Below are 7,925 nucleotides of genomic sequence, written 5' to 3' on the forward strand. Positions count from 1 at the left end.
TGCCCAGCTGAGGCTCAGCTGTGAAGTAGTGCAAGGTGCTGTGGGGCCTGGGCCTTCTTTTTGATGTTCTGCATCTCTCTGACCCAGCTGCAGTTTGTTGGGTAATTTCAGATCTCAAAGGGCCAGGTCATTCATATGCAAAAGCCTCTGCGCACAGCTTGGATGGGGCAGCATCTCAGGGAATCAACAGGGCGGAGCACACAGCTATGGCTGATCCTCAGTCCTGCCCTAAGAGGCCCCGGGTCTCAGAGTCCCGAGGTAATCACTGCAAGCACCTCTGAGAGAAAGCCGCCCTCAAGTTCCGCCCGATGCCAGTCCAGTTTCTCCCCTTATGAGTTTGGGTCCGCAGAGACTCTCCCAGAACTGGAGCTCAGAGCAGTCGGGGGCTTGAGACTCCCTCCCAATTGAAAAAGACACTGGTGTCCTCCGTTGCCAGGCCTTTCCACGCGCTCGAGCCTCCATACCTCTGCACTTTACTTCAGCACCTCCTCTGAGACTCAGTGTGTTTTTCTCTTTCCTTCTAGTTGTAGAATTTCCACTCAGCCAGCCTTCCTGTGGTTCTGGATGATGTCCATTTTGTCTTTTAGTTGTAGTTTTGAAGTGGTTGTGCGAGGCAGCAATTTCAGGTGTTTACCTCTGCCGCCATCTTGGTTTCTCCTATATCCACAAGGAATTTTTTTTTTATTTTAACAGGGATTTTGCTCTCCCAGGAGTGGACTGTGTATTGGCTTTTAAGAGCTTTTTAAGAGCCAAATGCAGACCAACCTGTGCTTTTTGGTAATATTTAGGGTCCTGGGATCCAGCCCCAACCCTAGAGAACCCTGAGGATCGGTGTGCTTGGCCTCCAGGGCCCCAGCCGGCTCTCAGTGTAATACATTTAAAGCAGGATTAGGGGGTGGGGGTGGGGTCGGGGAGGATATAGTGTTTATAAGGGTTGGAGTCACTTAGTTCAGTGATTCCAGTTCCCCTCGAAGCCCCTCTGACTCCCACACAACAAATTTTTCTAGAAGTTTTGGCATCAAAGAATGACTGCTGTCAGCAAACAGTGACCAGCTGTGTCTAGTACTCATAGGAACGTGAGTAAATGGATTCACTAAAGTGTTTAAAGCATGTTCAAGAACATGGTCTTAATTTCTTCTCCTACTCACCTCTTCTAATTCAGAGTTTTCACTAATCTCTCAGCTATTTTTATTGAGTTTTACGTGGGGATAATTGGAAAAGCACTAAAAGGATTTGGATGCTTTGGGGACAGGTAATTAATCAAAAAACCCATCGGGCTTATTTTGTGTTCTGTGTTTTGGGTGTTTGTTTGTTTTTTTAAGTTTCCTTTTAAAAAATGTTTTAAAATGGGTGTGTGCACATGTATGTGTGTGTTGGGGTGATTCTTTGCTGGCACTAATGGAGATAATTAACCTTTCTAGGTTTGCACTCCTCCTACCTACCTGACATTCTCCAGGTCACCAGCATTTTTGCTGTTTAATAATATTTTTGGCAAAAGGAAATTCTGAAGGTACATCTGTTATTGCTGCCATAAGAATTGGGTCCTGAATGGGAGAGCCCACTGGAAATGGATTTGGATAATTCCATGTTACTGGGCCTGGGCAGGCAGGGGAGCTGGGGAAGGGGCCTTGGACCAGCAGGCGAGGTCTCTGGGCTGGTGGTTTCTGAGTGCTCGCGGTTCCTTTCGTAGTGCAGGTGCTCCAGGACATCGAGAAGCTGGGTTTGGTGGCCGTTCTCTGAGTCTCTTTGCTGACTGATTCGTTCTGTCCCCAGTCACTAGGGGAGGCCCTTGGTTGGCTCTCCTGTGGACCTGGGCCCCAGTGGAGCGAAGCCCACCACACCTTCATCTCCTGCCACCTGCTGTGCCCTTGCCTCACTTGGCCCGGGCAAGGCAGCCTGAGGTCAGCAGTGGCTTGGTTTTGACCTCTGACCCCTTGGCTCCCTGTCCAGTGCTCCCTCTGGGAGACTTGTTCCTCCAAAGCTATGAAACACTGGGCCCAGGCCTGGCTAGGGCCTTCACCTGCATGTATAGCTATTTCATTTATCACTTTGGGGTGGGCCTGACTTCTGAAATGGTTATCTAAGAGCTGTTTAAACAGGTGCATGTTCTCTTCTTTCTAAAATATTTGGTTAGCAAACTACCTAGAAGGGAATGGCTCAGTGTGATAATTTGTAATTATTATTCTGTGATGCTTTTAGCTTAAATTTAAGTTGTGTTCCCAAACTCCTTATTTCTCCCCCAAGTAAACAAAACAGTTAAATAAAAGCCATTTTAAGTTAATATAACCTTAAAATGTTCTTGAAAAACAAAACCTTTTAAATAATATACTATACCCAGGCGTGGCTCAGTGGTTGAGCGTCGACTATGAACCGGGAAGTTGAGGTTTGATTCCTGGTCAGGGCCCATGCCTGGGTTATGGGCTTGATCCCCAGTGTGGGGTGTACAGGAGGCAGCCAATCAATGATTCTCTCATCATTGGTGTTTCTGTCACTCTCTCTTCCTCTCTGAAACCAATAAAAATCCTCCTATATAATAAAAGGTTAATATGCAAATTGTCCCCTGGGGAGTTTGACCGACCGGGAGTTCGACCGCTCGCTATGATGTGCGCTGACCACCAGGGGGCGGTGCGGAGTGAAGGAAGGCCCCGTCCAGCAGCCAGTGGAAGGAAGGCCCCGATCGGCCCTGATCACTGGCCAGGCCTAGGGACCCTACCCGTGTACGAATTCATGCACTGGGCCTCTAGTATATAAATAATACATGAGGATAGTCATAACCTTCCCCTCCATTGCTTACTCCCTGAGTTGTCAACGAGAGAAAAAAAAATTACCTTTTGGGGGCGCACAGGTAGAGTCGGAGTTACCTGCCTTCATCCAAACCCGATGGCCCTTCCCATGCCCATCAGAATGGACTGCGGTTTCTGACAACATGCAGATTCTTAGCTCTCTCTCCTTTGACTGGGTCTTACTCCAAACAGAACAAGTATATTTTGAACAACTGCCAGCAAGCGAGTTAAAAGCTGCACTCTCCTCTAGCAGGCTTGCAAAAATATTCTTAAAGGCAAGTCGTTTGCTGCATTCCTTAGTAGGCAGCCTCAGAAGCCTCTGCTGGGTCAGCAGCTGGTGCAGACGGGCCCTGGGTGGGTGCTGACAGCTGGCGAGGCCTGAGTCCTACTCCCAGTCCTTGCCCCTCGGAGGGCCCTGCACCCTCGATCACACCGGGACTGATCTCCCTTCCTGCTGCCTCCGCCCAGGACCCAGGCAGCGGTTACGGACAGGTCTGTCCGCTTGTTTCACTGCATGTTGGGCTCCAGAAAGTGAGTTTAAGGGAGGCCCCCACAAATCTGCGTCAGAACTATTTGGAACTACTTGGATGCTTGGGAAAATGCTGAATAGAAGTACGTGTTTGCTCTTGATTATGGACTGTGAAGTATGTTGAACTCAGATAAGAATATGAACTGGTAATAATTACAGACTGAGTGGCCTGCAAATTGCCTTCCTCCCATGATCTCATTTAATTTTTTTTAGATTAACTTTCTTTGAGATATAGTTTACATGCAAGAAAATTCCCCATGAAGTGCACAGGTTAGTGATTTTGACAAAAGAACATTTCCATCTTGCCGCCCCCACTGATCTGGGTCTGTCCCTAGAGATTCGCTTTGCAGGTCCTGGATGGCCTTTCCTCTCTGTAAGGGTAGATGGATGCTGGCCACTGCCCCTGCTCCCAGGGAGGCTGGGGCCAGGGCGGGGAATAACTGGCCCTGGGGGAGCCCAAGGGTCCGGAGCACTGGGCTCTCTCTCCCTCCACCTTGCCGAGGTGACTGGGCGTCTGAAGCAAATGGGGGCAGAGCCACAGGACAGCTTGATTCCGTAGCTTCATACCCAGAGCAGTATTTGAACTTGTGCTTTTTTTGTGTCAAAGAGAAATTGAGAAATTGCAGACTGAAGGCCTGCAGGGTCTTTGGGAATTTGGACTGAGAGGAAGAACCACTTGCTTTACTGTAGCAGGTATTAGGTGCCTACTGCATGCACAGAGCTGTGCTAGACATGGAAGATGTGAAGTGAAGTGAAGGTTCAACCCCCACTCCTGAGCTCGTGGTTTGAGAAACAGTTTAAAGAAATGCAAGGTCCCCTGTTCAGAAAGCAGAAAGAGTGCAGTTATAAGGCACTAAAGTAAGTTTTTTCCCCTTTCTTCTGTGGTCTCTCTCTCTTGACTTGTCATGGTGTTTGGTTTTTTTTAGTTGTTATCTTATTATTATTATTTTTTAAAAGAAGAATGGTGTCAGGCACCTGTTTTTTGTTTTGTTTTGAATATACTGGTACTTTGATTGATTTCTGAGAGAGGAAAGCAGAGGGAGGGAGAGAGAGAAAATCATTGATTGGCTGCCTCCTATATACCCCCTACTGGGGATCAAGCCCACAACCCAGGCATGTGCCCTTAACTGGAATCAAACCCAGGACCCTTCAGTCCACAGGACGACACTCTATCCACTGAACCAAACCAGCTAGGGCTATTATCATTATTATTTATATTTTGTTATTTTACCATTATTTATTATATTCAATTCTTAGCATTGAGCTTATCATTCATATTTGTACAATGACCATTTTAAATTTAAATGCAAACATAGGAATATTTAACTCCTGTGGAATCACAGAAATGCTATTTCGTAACTTGTGCATACATATGTCTTTTATTCTTCCTAGAACTGGAAACTCTGCTCAGAACTCTCTCAACTGTGTTTATTTCACCTCTTGACATATGTACCTTCTGCCAACACTGCTCACCCTCAGCTCCTGACGATAGAGCAGACTGAGAGGAAGAGAAACTCGCGGTGCGCTGAGTCCCCTTGCCCTCTGTGCCATCGTCCTCGCTGTCTGGGGCTGTCCGGTACATAAGGAAGATCGCATAGGGCTTTGTGGTTGTTACTGTTTCTTAGAACTCCATCGCCTTCTCCTGCGTTCAGAGCAAGTTCTGGTTGGAATGGAAAGTGTGGCCTCTCCGGCAGACCCAGTCATAGACGGGAGATGTTACCTTGTCCTCACTGAATCCCATCCATGGTGGGTCCCCAGGGTTCCATGCTCTGGGCATCGAGAATGGGTATGCCTGTAGGGCTGCCGGACCTCCCCCGCTCACTGGGGTATGCTCTAGTGCAGTGATGGCGAAACTTCTGAGCTCGGCGTGTCAGCATTTTGAAAAACCCTAACTTAACTCTGGTGCCGTGTCACATATAGAAATTTTTTGATATTTGCAACCATAGTAAAGCAAAGACTTACATTTTTGATAGTTATCTTATGTATTTAAATGCCATTTAACAAAGAAAAATCAACCAAAAAAATGAAAAAATGGTGTCATAGGTTCACCATCACTGCTCTAGTGTCATCAGGCTCTGCTTACACAAGTTCAGATACAGTCATTAGGAATTCCAGCACTGTGGCCGCTTAGGACTGCTGAGTCCCCAGCCCACTGCCCTGGTGTTTGGTGCTCAGTAAGTACCCAAGATGCCTTCTAGAGGAAGATGCAAATGGAACCCTGTGTGGGCAGTGGCCCAAGCCAACTGCTTGTTGCCCTCCGGGGCTGGCAGTTGTGAGTTTTGGGTGGGAGGTAAGCAGGGGTGTGCTCCTCCTAGAGCTGAGGGCGCATCTCTGTAGGGCAGGAAGGGGGTGTGAGGGCAGACACACCTGCTCTGCTGCCTTTACCTGGAGCACCCGTGGAAGTCACCTCACCTGTCTCACATCCCCACCTGTGAAGTGGGGAGAAGCTAGGGAGTGAGGAGATCTCCGAGGTGTGTTAACTTGAAAATATAAGTGGAACATACGGCATGGGCCAGGCACACAGTAAATGCCCTCAATCGCGGCCGGCATTATTTATATTCCCCCTCTGAGCCACAGGTGGGCCGGCGGGAAAGTCTTGTTCCTGAAGCCTCAGCCACAGGGCGGGCAGGCTCTTCATGATGATGACTCTTGCACCCTCTCTGGGCCTCAGACCTGCTGTCAGGCCCCGGGGCTGTCTCCACAGCATTCCCCTCTGGCTGGCGGTGCCAGGCCCCAGCACTTCCTGCGCCGCCCGCTGGGAGCCAGGGGAGCTGGCAGCACCTCTGCTCCCAGCTGTGCCCGGTATTCGGGGCCGTGGTCCTGGCAGGCCTGGCCCGGCCACCATCCTCCGTTCCCATAGGACCCTTTCCCTGACTCAGTGTTTGGGAATTTTCCTGCTGGTCCTTTCCAGATTCTCAGAGAGGGCCTGGGGGCTGGTCATCTCCCGTGTTGGTCACTGTATTTTTACAATGGCAACACAATGACCATTAAAGTGGGGTGGCGGTAACATTTCTTGTTTGAAACCTTTCTGGCATGGCCCAAGAGGAAAAGCCCACAGGATGGCCGCGAGGCAGCACGCAGAGGGCCCCGTGTGGCCGGGGGGCCCTGCGGGGCCTGTCTGTTTGCAGGGTCCCATGAAGGAGGGTTAGGGAGCGATGGGAGCAGCGGCCCTCACTTCTTGATTTCAAAGGTGCCCCCATTTCACCGGAGCTGCTCGGTTACTGTGAGAAGGTGTTTGCCGTGAACATTTCCGGGGCATGCGGCGGGCTGGCCGGGCAGGAAGCGCTGGTCGTGGCTGTAAAGGAACCAGCAAGCCAGAGAATGAAAGCATCACGGCGCCCACAGGATGGCCGGAGCCCCCTGGCCCGTCGCCCCGGCCCCTCCGAGGGGAGAGTGACGTGACCTTAGAGCGCTTCGTGCTCGCAGGCCGAGCTCCAGTTTAAAGTTCAAAGCGTTTTGTTTTTTCACCTGTTTCCTACAGTTCTAAGGGACTTCTGAAGAATTCATGTGTAACCATATCAGACACACAGGCGTTTTCTCAGGGGAAAATAATGTTACAGTAGGAAGGGAGAGAAGCGGCTACTTGACTGAGATGTGAGGTTTCTGTAACATGAAAACCCTCTTTAGAGCAGCCATGCCCGGCGTCCTCTGTGCTTTCACTGAGGTTCAGCCACCCTCAGTGACGTCTGCTGTGGCCTCGGGAGGACCAGGGCAGCCGCTGGCTCCACGGAAACTGGTCCTCATCTGTGACCGGGGCCCCCCACAAATTCGGTGGGGACAGGGCTCTGCTGGAGCCGACGTTTACGTAAGAGGTTGGAGGATGAGAGGGAGCTTCTGGCAGGTTTTGGGCAGGTGCTTCTGCTCTGGAACAGTCCCTCGTCCGCCAGGGGTGAGCGCACAGCAGGCTCCGGGAGGCCTCAGCTCCGTGCGACCCCCATCCAGTCCATCAGTCCTAACTTGGCAACAGGCAGGAAGCATTGTTAGTGGTTGGATGTTTTATCGCTTGGAGAAAACAGTTTGAAGTGATGACACCCAGCTTTTACTAACATTTCTTCGTATCATTAAGTTTTAATACAGACAGGATGAATATTTTATGGAGACACCTTTCTTTAAAGGTTGTTCTCATAGTAGAAGCTGGTGTCCATGTAACTGCTTTGGCAGGTTGGTTGAAGAAGAGTTAAATACTGGCTCTTCTCTTGTTTGGTTCACGTGGTATGTGTGTGTTTCTAAATGTGGTCTAGGCATACACAGTCCTCGTCATCTGTAAACTAGCATAATGAGCTTCTCAATCCTGCCTTTTACACTCTTACCACCAGGTGGCTTAGATTTTTCCTGCTCGGATTTTTTTTCCCCTAACAATTATGCGAAGGACTTGTAATCACTTTCAATTTCTGCTTAAGTGATGAAATATGAAACTGTAGGTGGACTGTGTTTCAAGAAAGAAAACTGCTGAATAAGTGACAGGCATTTCAAGCAGTGCCAGGCCAGATGGACATTTTCATGAGTGTTTTTGTTTTCTTAAATATTGACAATGTGAATCTGGCCAAATTTTGCTGAAGTGAAACTCTTTCAGACTCTGAGCCTGTTCCACCTCCGCGCTGACTCCTGGATGG

This window comes from Myotis davidii, unplaced genomic scaffold (genome assembly GCF_000327345.1).
Source record: "Myotis davidii unplaced genomic scaffold, ASM32734v1 scaffold637, whole genome shotgun sequence".
Lineage (NCBI taxonomy): Eukaryota > Metazoa > Chordata > Mammalia > Chiroptera > Vespertilionidae > Myotis > Myotis davidii.